The sequence below is a fragment of the Pseudochaenichthys georgianus genome, unplaced genomic scaffold (assembly GCF_902827115.2).
Source record: "Pseudochaenichthys georgianus unplaced genomic scaffold, fPseGeo1.2 scaffold_907_arrow_ctg1, whole genome shotgun sequence".
Classification (NCBI taxonomy): domain Eukaryota; kingdom Metazoa; phylum Chordata; class Actinopteri; order Perciformes; family Channichthyidae; genus Pseudochaenichthys; species Pseudochaenichthys georgianus.
In genome coordinates this window covers 39797-55617 of record NW_027263441.1, presented here as the reverse complement: position 1 = coordinate 55617, position 15821 = coordinate 39797, and positions in this window count along the sequence as shown.

Genomic DNA, 15821 nt, shown 5'->3' with positions numbered 1-15821 from the left:
GGTAGGTCTAAGCCGTAGGAACTTGATCATGGCCTTATAAGGGCAGAACTGGGAATCGATGCGGGCGGCGATGACGGAGCAGGCGCCGCCGCATTTGGAGTGTTTAAGATATAAACTAAAATGGCTAGCGTGAAAGGATAAGTCGGAAAATCTGACGTCTCGATTGGAATCGAAAGTAAGGGAAGCGGTGGTAAATTCGCCTGGTCTGAGAAAGGCATAAAAAGCTAGGAGAAATAGAGCGTAGAGTAGTGCATCGATATAAGGGGAGAATGCCCCACTTCTAAGCTTGGAGAGCATGAGGCATAAAGTGGAGAGTGTAATAGGGCGTCTCCGGTCTAAAACGGGGGGAGAAGTTTTAATGAGACCTTTGAGGATGAGTTTGACTGACTGGTTTGTGAACAGGCTGGGAAAGCCGGGATCGGAACAGCGAACGTTAAACTGAATTCCCGCTAAGAGGCCCCTGATGTATTGAGGTTTGAGGTGGCGATCAGTGGCGCAGTAGCACATGAAGGCACACACGGTGGAGATGAGAACAGTTTTAAGTGTGAAGCCTACGGAAAGCAAAACGTCGCAAACGTTCTCCAAGCGAATCATATGTTTTGAGGGTGGACGCGCTAAGCCCTTCCTCATAAACCTGCTGATTCGAGGTGCCTTTCTAGGGGGCTTCTATTTAAGAGAGAGAGAGGAGATGCAGGGGAGGAATCCTGACGGATTGAGCGCTGGCTCCTGGGCAGAGGTTCCGGAACGTCTTGCGGGCTGACTGCGGTGATCTATGGATGAAATGAGAGATTAACATGTGGATTAAACAATCGGCCGGAATCACTGCCGGGCTTACTGTACATCATCAGATGCTGACCCGAAGGTCGACGGCCGGAATCAGCGCCGGACTTACGAGAACACTACCACTAGACAACGGTCGGAATCGCTGCCGGGCTTACTGTTCTCTGCTGGGCTTACTGTACATCATAAGATGCTTGACCCGAGAGCCGCCGGCCGGAATCAGGCCGGGCTTACGTACTACCACTAAACAACGGCCGGATCAGCGCCGGGCTTACGTGAACACTACCACTAAACATTGCCGACACGATGGTCGATGACCTGCGATGCAGGGTTAAACATGCACAGATGAACACTACCACTAAATGTATAAATACCAGGGAAGAGAGATCTTGGATGGCCGTCTGGTTGTTGTAGGGATGAGGAATAATTACCTTGATTGCGGCAGGGTTGCTGCACCTATCCTGGACGAAGCCCTGGAATGCTATTAAGACACCACCACCAGTTATATGCATGTTTACCATAGGTAAACTGAGAGATCTAGGATAGCCGGCACGAGTCGATGTCCGGGGGAAGAGGGAGATGTAGACAATGTAATGCAGCTGTTAGCTTGAGTACGATGATACATGAATGTTATACCCTGGCTTATTGTAAGCCATGTGAGCATGAACCAATATAAATGAGACAATATGCGCAGCATAAAATGATGTATGGTAAATACTGAAACATGACCCATGATATGGGCCTAGCTTAATTAGCAGTTTAATTACCCCACGGTGAGACATAGATGCACTTGATTGGGTGATTAGACTGTCTTCTATCATCTTACGTGAACTTCTCTTTCTCCCTGAAGAAACTCCCCAAAACCCCACGGATGGGCAGCATCCGTGAATAAAAACGAAGACTCATTGAGTGTCTGAGTGAGTAGCTACGCCGCTGCTAATGTGTGGCGTTAATGCGGGTGGGGGGGGGGGGGGGTTTGAAAGATTATTTTCCATGTGGTTCCTGGCGCGAGGTACCGGCAAAGCTGCGTTGCGCCTGGGGCATACAGACCTCGGATGAGCGTCCTTGCAGGACTACAGGTGTGGAGGAATGTACGATATGGGTGGTAGCAGACGTTTTCGTTAAAGTTATGACAAATCTTGTCATCTTGCCTATGCTGCACCTGACGGCTTTGACTATTATTCCCGGAAAACAGCATGGGAAAGACTCTAGCCCAACAAAATAAATACTCCGTTACCTCTAATCATTAACCCATGTTTGTATAATTTAGTGAACTCTGTGTGTTGCTGCCAGCATACATGACACCTGACGTGAAAACGTTACTCGTGGATGGGGCTACAGAGCTGCTAGACAGTCGAAAACGGTGCATTCCTCTGTCTGAATGTGCTGCACTTTTGATAAATGTTTAGACAAAAGCTAAACTCTTATTGCACTTTTGGCAACGAGCATTCTCCACGTCGAGACGGGTAAAGTTTAACCACGCCTCGGAGAGCGTTCTCTCTGCCACCTCCGCAGAGTGCTCCGCTGCATGTAGCAGCTGCGTGTGTGTAAACTGCCCCGCCCCCTCGCACGCAGACCGGGAGAGAGATCTCGTCTGATCGAAAATACACCATAGACGCATTTGTTTGTCTTTTGCATATTAGAAATGAGTTTCACCATTCATTTCAGGTAACGCTGTGTTGAAGCTTGAACCTGCGTTAGTTACTGAGCATTGTAATGGGTAGTAATTACCCGACTGCATTAGTAATGCAAGTAATACGTTACTGAAACTCCATACTGTAACGCGTTACACCCAACACTGCCTGGAACTCACCTTACCCCTCTTGCCAGCGCTACTCAAACGCCTATTTTAGAGTGAGGCGCAGGAGGAAGTAGCTTCAATGGGATGTAGCTTGAGCCCTGCCTGCCTGCAGGAGGGGTTGTGGTTTGAAGCCAGAATGGGTAAAGCTTCGCATGCGATGAGGACCCGTTCCGCGTGAAGCCGGAAGCGCCGCATTTGAGCGGCCCTGAAGCCAGTGATACCCTCTTGAGAGACTGAAGGCGTGCATCAATTGTTTGGGTGAAGTAGCCCGTTTCCATTAAGCCGGAGGAACTTCCGTGGAGCCCGATTTCCTTGTCTTTTCCTCCCGCGTCCGGGTTTGCGGGGCGGCCGGCTGGAACCGCTAGCCGACTGGGGAACGCCGCCTGTAGCTTAATCCGCCAGACTACGGAGCTGATGATTAATGTCTGGAGCTGGGACGAAGCCCTGCTGCTGCTTGCGCGTTGACACCTGGAAGACAGCTGATAGAACAGGGGAGAGCATATATAGAGGGATTAACAGGTGCGATGATTAGGCTTGTAAATGGAGGGGCGTGATAGGTTTAGCTGAGGAGAGGCGCTCCCTGTCATTTAGATGCAGGGAGCAAGTATTGCCATGACGAGCAATACAGAGTGTTAGGTCTTCCTGTCTGAACTTGCGCTAAGCTTCATTAGAACATTTAGCAGACTATTTTTGTAACTATGAGAAGGAAAGAGATTACGAGTGATGTTGTTCCCCTACACAGAAAACGATTGTGTCCACACAGCTAGTGAGGTCAAGACGATGGGGTTCTACCCAAAATATGAAGACGGAAACCTAATACTCTCCCAAGACGGAGGATCCTTACCTCCTGTTTACACCGACTGCAGTTCAAGGGGCGGCGATACACCAGACGTGGAACCGTTGAGACCTAAAAACAGAAACTCGATTCTGCTGTGGTGAAGTCTGGCTACAAAGGGAGGTGTCCGATAGGGTCGCTTGTCTCAAACCAGTGAAGAAGTCAACAAGAACCCAGCAGAACTAGAGAGTGACTGTTGGCGGGAGAACAGAGACGGAGCGACAGAGACTGGCCCAACATTCTCCAGCCAGTACATAGATAGACCCCATCAGAAGACCGGGGCTGTGTTAGTGGAAGTGTAGTTTTTTAGTAAAAAATTATGTGATTTTTGGAGTCAGATTACATTATTCTCATAAACAAAATTTTATAATCGGTTAGAAGTATCTGTTTTAAGGCAATGAGCTGCAAACTAAATAACATAACACTGATTGAGAGCTTGGATGAAGAAGTTGTAGGGTGTTTACAACAGTTTCAAGAATCAGTTTTTATTTATTTATTCTTGAGTGACTTTACTGATTTATAATGTAGTGCGTAAGGCAATATCTCATTTTGAGTGAGGGGCACCAGCCCTCCATGCATGTCACCCTCTGTGAGAATAGTTCGTATTTTCCCTCTAGTTTGGAGAAATATTATTTTATCATATGTTTGTTCAGCGGTATCAAACAATCCTCTAATCCTAGAGTTATTGAGACGCATTAGCGACACCAGGGGTATTGTTTTTCGCAGCAACCAGATGCATAATACCAGGACAAAAGCCTTTCCTGAAACAAGTAAACACATGTTTGTGCTAATGGCAGATTTTAGTGAATATGTTTGTATACCATCAGAAAGCCATACATCATATGATATATTTTGTACACCTTATGGCTACACGGAGAAGTTATATTTATTTTGTGCAACGTTATGGGTTTTACATGTCCTGTTCAGAATAGGGTAATCATTGCAATATTGATTGAGCATGTTATGCTCAAAGGAGGGAGTGTCATGATTATACAGATATGTTGATTTCAGTGACGTTGTAGTTAATGAATAATAACATGTATTTAATAATAGGTCACATAACGACAAAAGGTATGCTGAAGCTTGGGCCTCCTCCAAGGAGGGAGTATTCCAGTTTTAGATATTAGATGAATAGAAGTGATGAATATGTCAGAACTCTGAGTAATATTATCCAAGTTTTGTCTACACAGGCTGGGAAAGCTACAGAGATACCAGACGAGACACCAGAAGAGACTCCTGTTCGGCCAGGTGAATGGGTGAGGGTGAAAGTTCACAAAGTGAGCTGATCCCGGTGGACGGAACAGTGAGAAGTTGTAATGCACTTCACACGAGCTCCGGTTTAAAGGTAAAGAAAAAGGAGCAAATTGACACCACCTCACACATGGTCACCCTTCACCGGCAACTTCCAGAACATTATTGGGAGTTAGGACTGATTTGGCAGAGCTGGAACAAAACAATAAATAGAAATAAGATAAAGATAGAAACAGCTCAAAAGACGAATTGTCTATATATTTTTATAGATTGTACACTAAAGTGAAAACCTATTTTTTGTTTTACATCTGAAAAAGAGTCCAATTTTCGTATACGTTATTATAGTACTCATTATTTAAATTCTGTAACTGACACAACCATGGACAAAATAGAGATGATATCAAGAACAAAGCCAAATCAATTGTTGGGTCCCCTAGGGATAAGAGTTAGAATAGCATTGTTGATTGTGCTCATTACACTTGGCACCTTTTTGGTTGGATGGGGAGTACAATATCAAGTAAGACATGGATCCATTAGTCCACTCATAGAGAATGCTCACATCACTAACAAAACTCCAGCTGTGTTTCAGAGACTTTCACTTATCCCCAGAGCCAAAAGATCAGCTGAGCAACAAGAGGAGGAGTTAGAAATACTCGGTCCCAAAGGTGAGGCGGTTACAATCAAGATGATTCACCCCTATATGCAGTTCTTGTATCAAATGATGAGATGGGTTTAAGTGATCGGGATAATCAGTGATGGGGATTTACAGATTAGGGGAATCTCCAAATACACTGGATCCATGTTTTAGTCTGTACCAGAAACACTCCCTGTTAAGTTTATGGACAACCGACCGGTGACCTGAGCACAATTATTGAAAATGATTACAGTAGAAACTGGCTACTAGCCCACAAGTACAGCTTTGTACTTACAAACTCCCCAGCTGCAGATTGTGGCGACATTGCAGATATGTCCAGTCACAAAACTTACTTATGTTCTAAATAACAGTGAGATTTAGAGTAATGGAGAAAATATGGGGACGTTATTTTATAGTGTGTGAAATATGTGGTGCTTGAAACATGTAGATATTTTTAATTTATAGAAGAAAATGGTTTCCTGAAAGAGTTATTTGGAGTAGCCATGTTACAGTGGGTGAAAGCAATGTTTAGGGATATGGCACAACCATTAGTAGACATTAATTGGGTTTAGATGACATTTAACATCTAAGACAGATAGTAAGATTATGAAAATGGAGTAGAAAGGATTGGATATATTTTTCCTCAGTGTGTTGGAATTAGCTATCGGTAATGCGTCCCGAGATCTCTCTCTCTCTCTCTGCCTGTCAGACTGCTACGACCCCATCTTCAGACAAATGACCTCACCGCAGGAGACTCCTCCTCCATCGAACAGACACAGAACCCGAGCTGAACCAACAACAACCTGAGGCATCCAGAACCATCTCCACCTGAGGCATCCAGAACCAAACCAGCATGCTGACAAAGAGGCAAACTCTCATCGGTCCCTCAATCAGGACCAAACTGAGCCACGACATTTGGCACAAGAGCAGAGTGTGGGACATCAGAGTGTGGGACATGAGAGAGGAATACGCCCTCCATGCAACAGCGTAGAGACTGAAAAGGAGGAGATGAAATGCAAAGCAGTTGGGCCACTGGAAAGAGTTACAGCGGGAGGATTCAAGAGCGGATGGACTGAGGAGAGGACAGAACGGAGGAGAGGACAGGACGGAGGAGTTGGCACGGGCCAGCAGAACCTGAGGGGGTCGTGGCTTGACGACCAGAGGGGGAGAGAAGGAACACGGGAGTGAGTGAGTTTACACATAAACACACTTATTAGAAAATAATCCTAAAAACACACTGAGGGTAGAACATATTATTCAATCTTTTCATCATAATAAACAAATTATTCTTATAGAGATTCTTATTCATGTGAGAATTTGGGGAAGATTTAATTAGTTACAATATAGAAAGCAGACAAATCTTTATTTGAATGGAAAATGTTAAAGGTCGAGCTAGAACCAAGCCAAAGAAAGTATTCCAATATGAAGTATTGATGTCTCCATTGTAGCATGGATATTACCATAGGAGAACTGTTAAGGTGGAAACAACATTTGTTTGTCGAACCAGATGTAGAGTTTTAAAAAGAAACTAGGCAAAGAGCGATTGCAAATTTTAATTCTGAAAAACTAGTATAATTGGGAGTAATGCATGCGGGGCCTTGGATCACTCATTTTAATGGTGCATATTTTCAACAACAAATATGGTTCAGGGAGAAGGGGTTGCTCGACCCACCCTGCAGATGTTTTAAATCTTACTTGCCCCTTCAGAGGGAGCGCACGGCACCAGAGTATGAGTTTTAAAAGACAAGTGCCACCACCTCCTAATGCTCATCCATTAATCAGTGATGACCTGACATTTAGAGACGTTATTTAAAAGGAGAAACATATCTGCCATGAGTGAACATACCTGAGTTGAACTACAAACCATTAAAGAAACCACTTCTGTTTTTAAAGTCCTTGTTAAAGGAGGGACTAATTATCACATGCTCGGGCACCCAAGGTTCCACACACTGTTAAAGGGGTTAGCATGGTTCTTCAAGTAGACCAGAATTGAAGATAAATTAGTATAATGCGTTGGTGATATTCCACTGGTTTTCACACCATTTCAGGGATTTTATCACATCATTAGAACAGACCACCCAAAGCTACTGAAGTGGGAACTTTCAAGTGATGAAACTCTACAACTGTTGTAACTGACCAAAAACTTCTCCCAGAAATGACTGTCTAGAATGCCGTACCCCAGAGTAGGTGTTTGGTGGTATCATGGAACTAAAACCTTGTACTCAGTCTTGCCACAGGATTGGACTGGGACCTGTGCACTAGCACAGCCAGTGATGTTTTTTATGCAGTTAATCAACATGGCGAAACCCCCCAAAGCCAGTAGGGCTAAGAGACCAGTCCCAGGGGGAGTTTAGGCTCCACAGTGTACAAGGATAGCATAAGGGGCCCAGGAGAGGCCTAGATGTTGCATTTCCATGTCCTAACGTACCGATTGATCACGACGGCCTATTCTAGAGAACATATTACTTTCATACCTTAAATGGTATGAAAGGAGGGAGGGTACATTTCTCATGAGGAGACGGTTACAAATGCTAGCAGAACAAGACGACCCATATACAGATATTGATGAGATTGTTCAATGAATGTCCAGCTGATGTGATACTTTAAATTATGAAATCATGTGAAGAAGTGAGCAAACTAAAATGCTAAAATTGAGTGAATCCATTTATTCCAAGATAGTTTATTTATTCTTTATTATTTTTTAACTATTCTAATATGATAGATCTCATGTTTTATAAATCATTGCTATTTTAAAATGGTTTGTTTCTTTTCACTTTGTAAAAACAAGTGCCTTAACACTGAGCGTGGTATGGGAAAGGTTTCTGTGAAAGGAGGGAGGAAGAAATGTTCTAATACCAAGCCATTGCTGCCATTTTGAAGAATGATATTGAATGTTAACACGAGAAGTTATGCACAAGGGAACACTTTTATGTTTAAGCACAGTCAAAGTATTTTTTGTAAAGTTGAGGCTATTGAACCATTCCATTTTGATTGTATGTTTTTAATATGAGTTATGTACTATGCAGAGTTCAGATGAAGAACTCATTGATTTCAGTATTATACACACCTTTTAGGTGTGTAAGGAGGGACTGTTAGAAATTAAAATCAATGTTTTATGGCATAATGTACCTTAAACATACCGTCAAGTTTAAATGCTATTTTATTCTGGAAAAACCCGGAAGTTCCCAATACCAAGCTTTTATTCAGAAAATCCGTCATGACGACATCCGGGACTACTGCCCATTAGTATCATTAAAGTGGCTATTGACGCCGTTAACATGTATTACATATAATGTTATGAAAGAGATAAGGAGGAGAAAAGGCATGTGGAAGTAAGCAATGAATGTAAAATGTCGAAATCCTCTGTTTAACGCGATATCGGACACAGACGAACGAGGGGGGAAGTCCCCTGCGTCACTACAGCTCCCAGAGAGGAGGAGCGAACAGCCAGCAAGTGGGAGAGATGAAGGCTTGTAAGCTCTCTTCTGCACGGCCAGCACCTGGGAGAGGAATGCTGCAGACTTTCTCTCCTGACTGAACAATATCCTGCTTGTAACATTACCGCGCTTTTTATTAATTAAAGTACCAATTTTGAACCTTCTCAGAGACTCCATTTAGTCTCCTTTTTAAGCTTCTTACCTGGACGCGAGAATAACGAATCCAGCATAACATTAGCAATAAACTCTCTCAGGAGGGGGCAGTCATACTCTGTTTTACAGTTTTTTTCAATTGCTAAAACACGTTTTTTGAAAGACACAATTCACAAAACCACACACACAAAGTGCAAAACACCTCATACTGTATACTGCAAAATGAAGCACTGCACTCGGAACTACATAAATACTTACCAAAACCAAACTTTTGCACCAAATGGCACACACTTCATTTATAGTAAAATACTCTTTGTCCAACCAACTACACACTGGTGCTCAATCTGAAGCACACACATTTGTTATGGTGTTCTGTATGTAGAGAATTCTGCATATAAAGATTGTTCAAGTCTACAAAAATATGTGCAGGAACACAAATATACTGTTGTTTTACTTCTATTTTTCTCCAAAACAAATTGGTGCAACATTCATGCACAACACATCGTTACAGCTGCGTAAACAAAAATTATGCCTCTGTCAAATACAGGAAATGGAAAGGAAAACCTTGAGGAAAAATACATACAAAAAATATGTTTACAAAAAACAGAGGAAAGAAAAGTGCTGAGGCTGCATCTCGCCACCTAGCTGGTTCTGGCCCCAGCGCCTCATCCACATGCAGAAGAAGCATGCATCCATTGGCCTGACGGTCACAGTTTCAACCGTTAAGCTGCAAGTAACTTTATTGCATTTGTTTAATTTTATTGAATATTCTTTAAGAAACTGTTTATTTATTTTTAATATACAGCCCAAAATGTTCTACCAGGCTGGGGATTTTAACCCACATCTCATACAATTCTAGATATGAACTAGCTGCTTTGAGCTATACAGCAGCTTAAGTAGGGACGATTGATTTGATATCATTAGAACACATGACCTTTTTTTTTTTGTCCCTCCGAGGTAGGGGGTGTCCCCTTTCGGCTGGCAAGGACACAAAATCTCTCAAAACATGAAAACTCACAAAGATTATATAGGGAATTAAAACATAAAAAGACCTGTACCTTTGTGTATATTTTCGTATAAAAAGCAGCAAACAGAAATCTTTGTTCCCATTTATAAACCAAAATTGTAATTGCTATTTTAATTAGTTTTTGCTGTAAAACATTTTTTAATTCAATATTTATGGTCAAGTTTTATATACAAATGTTTCTAAAAAGTAATGTATTTAATTCTTATTTTTAATTCACGTCCCTCGGAGGTCCGGGGGCCAGCCCGGCAGCCACTCTCCCCTCAACTACGGGGGCCGTAGATTGAAGGCTTGTAATGGCGCGTTTCCACTGCAGCAGGTAGCTCGCTTTAAGCGTGCCGAGCCGTGCGGGGCCCGTTTTTGGTTGCGTTTCCACTTGGCCTAGTTTTGGCCCGGGGCTACTTTTTCACCTTTTTTCTGGCCCGACTAAATCGTGGTTCTAGGGCCAGGAACAACCAGGCTGAGTCGGGCTGAGTATGCTAAACTAGAGAGATAATCGCTGGCAAGGGGGCTACAACTACAACAAGATGAACATATTTGACCGTGATTTAATTCTAATACATGTTTTAAAATGATGCCGAAGTAACAACATACTGATACCGGTTAGTAAAAACCATGAATTAATGCTTGTCTAGTTTCTGAACAGATATGAGGAGCTGTGAGCTCTGAGTGCTAAGAGCTAACGGCTGTGTTGTTTTTCTGGGGCTCTCATTGAAGATTACGTCACGGCGAAGTGTGAAGCTAGAAAGCTGATGAAGCGATTTCCTGCTCTAATTATTATATTCTGTTTTGCACAGAGAATAAATCCCGGTTGGCAAGAAATAAGTCGTTCTCATTTACACAACACAACACAACGCAGAGACCACATGTGGCGTCAAACCAGACCGGTTACACATAGTTAAACGTGATTAATCGCAAATTAATCGCACATTTTTTATCTGTTCTAAATGTTCCTTAGAGGGATATTTTCAAGTTTGTAATACTCTTATCAACATATGAGTGGACAAATATGCTTTATGCTAATGTTTGTTTATTATCATTTGATCAATGACAAATATCCTCATGAATATTACACAACAACCTGGAACCTCTCTCATAAATACAATAATACCATACAAAGTGTGTGTGTGTGTGTGTGTGTGTGTGTGTGTGTGTGTGTGTGTGTGTGTGTGTGTGTGTGTGTGTGTGTGTGTGTGTGTGTGTGGTGTGTGTGTGTGTGTGTGTGTGTGGTGTGTGTGTGTGTGTGTGTGTGTGTGTGTGTGTGTGTGCGTGCGTGCGTGCGTGTGTGTTTGTGTGTGTGTGTGTGTGTGTGTGTGTGTGGTGAGACACTGTGATGGATCGTTGGAGCTATGTGCAACTCAAGGCATATGCTCGAACGGGAGCTGCCTGGACGCTGCAATCATGTTGCGCACTATCCGTGCTGAGTGTGATGACTTCTCGTACAATGTCCCACTGTCTGGCTTCAAGTCAAGTGCTCGGCGCAGTTGTCGGCGAAATGTCGCTCCTCTGTTTTCATTGAAACAGCTCCTTGTATCCGTTAGCTCAGCTAGCTAGCACCAGATGCTAACAACAACAATACACCTAAGGTGTGCGTGTTCTATCTCTCGCGCCACACATACACACACCCTCCCGGTCCTCCCGATGGCCAGTCGGTGCCTGCCGGTGAGCGTGGAAGTGTGGTCTGCCACAAGCGGGCAGCAGGAGCGGGGCTGTCAGCATCAGCTTGTAGATGGTATTTTAAACTTGATGCGCTCTGAAACTACGTTAACGCGTTATTAACGCGTTAACTTGACAGCCCTACTAGTAATACTTTCTTATAGTGCCGTGGTGAATTAGAAATATGTCTCAAAGTCTGCAGACAGAGATCAGAGTCAGTGGTGACTTTGTGCTTAAAAGAGGCCTTTACCTCTGCATCCCTGCACATCACGTCTTAAACAACACTCTTAAAAGGCGTAGACCACAGAGGACCGCAGGCCATTATGTATTTTAAAAGGGGGGCATGGAGAGCGGCCAGGTTATGCTCCTCTATTCTTGTTATTCTTCCTTCAGCAGAGCGGTCGGCGTCAGTAGGAGATGGCGGGACAATGGAGGTGATCTCTCTGATCTCAGGGCTTCTATTGTGGCTCCTCATATTATTAATGTTCATCTCTGAGAAAAGCCACGGCCTCTGCCTCACTGCTTCTGCGTCGCTCTGTCATTTTCTCTCTGCTGGACTTTCTCTCTGTCGTACTTTTATCTCCATGCAGCTCTGATATCTCCATGCAGTATTCTCTCCGTAAAACACACATGCACATACACAACAGCAAAGGAAAAAATTCACTTTTTTCATTCCACTTAACCAGTTTAATATTAACACTAATATGTCAGATCTTCACAGTGTTTGATTTGTACTTCAGGACAATTTTAGCACCAAACTCGTGAAAATTGTGATGATGCAAAGCAATAAAAGTATCTTTAGATTCCTTACTAATGTGCCTCCAACACATTCCCAATGTCTTGTGTATAATTGTGCGAAACTGGAAACACTTTGAAGGTATTAACGCCCTAAATTCCTTTCCATTGTGCCGTCGCTTATGAACCTATATTCAGACATTCCCACTCATTCCCAACATCTTTGTACTCTGACAATTGTGCAAATCTGGGAACACTTTGAAGGTATGTTGCCTATACTCTGCTTTTCAAAACACACAACTGAGAGACGCTACGGTAGCTGTCGCTCATCTATCAGCGGTGCGGCGGGCTGCCCATGCCTTGCTGTGCCGTGTTTGGGGTCAAGCTTCCCTCACTGTGGCCTGGGAGTAATTATTAACCCACTGGGATTGTCTCGCAGTCCTGTGGTCATCTGGGACTGCTGAGTGTCAATCTGCAAAGGTCATGACAAGGCAGCACGGTGATAAAAAAAAGAGAGAAAAAGGCAGAGAGAGAGCAACTGACTGATGAATTCAAATCAAACTGGAACATTTGACCACTTTCACAACAAGAGGCGTGGATCATGGATTACACACTTCTTTTCTCTGTGCAAGCATTTAAGGATAATCTGCTTTTATTACAGTTTGTTATGGTCAACAAATCCCATGAAAAGAGTAAAACCAACAATACATTGATTCTAAAAGCAGAATAACAGAGTGTATTCATCGGCAGTAAGGCTTTACTTCATACCTCAGAGTCACTAACTTGTCACAGTAATTGTTTTACTTTTTAGAAATAATTAGTGTAAAGGATTACAATTCAGTTATAATCCAAGTAACGCTCTGGTTGTTGGATATCTGTCTTTTAAAGGCATCTTTGACAGAGTGGTGCTGCGTAATAAAAGTAAAGAGTGATGTAACTATTATATATTGCTGTTGAGTTATCGGTAATTACACTTTTTTATCAAGATTTGTTTTTTTTTTGTTGCATTGTTACATGGATCGGATTTCGAGGCGTAGTCGTGGGGGAGGGGGTCTGCAGTTCGGTGGACTAAGGATTGCACCACTGCTTTTTGCAGATGATGTGGTTCTGATGGCTTCATCGGTCTGCGACCTTCAGCACTCACTGGATCGGTTCGCAACCGAGTGTGAAGCGGCTGGGATGAGGATCAGCACCTCCAAATCTGAGGCCATGGTTCTCAGCAGGAAACCGATGGACTGTCCACTCCAAGTAGGGAATGAGTCCTTACCCCAAGTGAAGGAGATCAAGTATCTCGGGGTCTTGTTCTCGAGTGAGGGAACAATGGAGCGTGAGATGGGCCGGAGAATCGGAGCAGCGGGAGCGGTACTGCAGTCGCTCTACCGCACCGTTGTGACGAAAAGGGAGCTGAGCCAGAAGGCAAAGCTCTCTGTCTACCGGGCCATGTTCGTTCCTACCCTCACCTATGGCCATGAAGGATGGGTCATGACCGAAAGAACGAGATCGCGGATACAAGCGGCCGAGATGGGTTTTCTTCGCCGGGTGGCTGGTGTCTCCCTTAGGGATAAGGTGAGAAGTTCGGTCATCAGGGAGGGACTCGGAGTTGAGCCGCTCCTCCTTCGCGTTAAAAGGAGCCAGTTGAGGTGGTTCGGGCACCTAGTTAGGATGCCACCTGGGCGCCTCCCTAGGGAGGTGTTCCAGGCACGTCCAGCTGGGAAGAGACCAAGGGGTAGACCTAGGACCAGGCGGAGGGATTATATCTCTTCGCTGGCCTGGGAGCGCCTTGGGACCCCCAGACAGAGCTGGTTGATGTCGCCAGGGAAAGGAAAGTTTGGGGCTCTGCTGGAACTGCTACCCCCGCTACCCGACCACGGATAAGCGGGAGAAGATGGATGGAAGGAAGGATGGACTGTTGCATTGTGGTCCAAAAACTGAACACACAAACATGAGCCACACAATTGCACATGGTCATATCTTGTGTTATTGAAATGAACACACACACACACACACACTGGTTTACAGTATTACGCACCATCCTACTTACTCCTGTTTGCGTAACGTTTGCAAACATGAGCAGAGACGATTATTTGAGACATCATAAAGCATTTATTTTTTAATAAAAAAATCTGCTACCTGTATTTTATATAATATATATATCTCTAATAAAAATAATTGGACTTAGTGCCATAGACTGGGTAGGAAAGTAAAGAAATATTAGGAGACTGCCATTCAACATTTCTTCTTGGAATTGCTCCATTTATTTAGTAATGAATAATTTAGTCATATAAGATTCTAAAACCTATTGAATCTCTATTTATTTTTAATTTATTCATAATCATTGACCAAATGCAGGAAACGATTGAGTCTGCATTTGACATCTGAATGTGTCTTCAAATGATTAGTTGAGTGACAGAAAGTTAATTGGCAACTATTTTTGACAATCAATTATTGGCTTAAGTCACTTTTCTTGCTAATCAATTAATTGCTTATCAATTGTGGGGAAACATTTAAATATGTCATGGGCTTCAAAAAATTATTATTTTTAAATAAGTTTTAATGGCAGAGAAAACAATATGCAATCATTAGTGGCGTGTACAATTGTAGTGTTTGTGTTTTATTTTTCTATAGAGAGTTTCCAAATACACTTCTAAATGTCACTTATAGTTTTGTGCTTTTAATATTTCACGATCCAAACCAAACATTATCAAAAATGACAATAACCAGTGATATAGCTCCTCAGCAAGCCCCCTGTGTGTAACCTGGGAGAAGTTGTCTTTTTTATCATGGGAAAAGCATGGTGTAGATGTTCTCTACATAAAACCCATAACCTCTAACTGAAGATAATTTATACCGCTGCTGTGGCATTGTGGCCTACAGAGCCTTTGTGAGGCGGCACACAACACATCTTCTAAAGATGTTTGCGTTTCGTGGGATATAAATTGTGATGTTCGTCTGCGTTCCAGCTCTATATCATATTCGGATAGCTTTTCGGTGCCACTGCGGTGGTGAATGGCATCCAGAGGCCCAGTCACTGGCGGGTGGTCTGACACAGGTTAAATATGGTTCAGCCACGGACACTCTCAAAGGGCCTTGCTTTTAAAAAAATAAGTTATGTAGGTTGTATGTCTTCGCGCAGTCAGGAAATTGACAATACTGGCGCAGTGAGGCACAAGGCTGTCTCAGGGCTGAACTTCATGCTTGACCGTCCAATTGGAAAGAAGAGTCACAACATCACTTGTTTCCTACGGACTTATTGATGGCTCATCAAAGCCCTGGCTAGACGAGAGGTGTACTATGCGTATTTAACGCCTATATTTATCTTCAACTTCTTTGAACTCAACACTATGACAATAAACTTGAACTCTTTAGTGAAAGCAAAATGTGAAGATGTTACACTTACATAAAATAAATGGTTAAAACATTAACAAGCTTCAAAAGCCGTAAACAATAGGAGAGACATTTGATAATGGCCGTCCACACACACACACACACACACACACATCTCACTCCCATCCCGT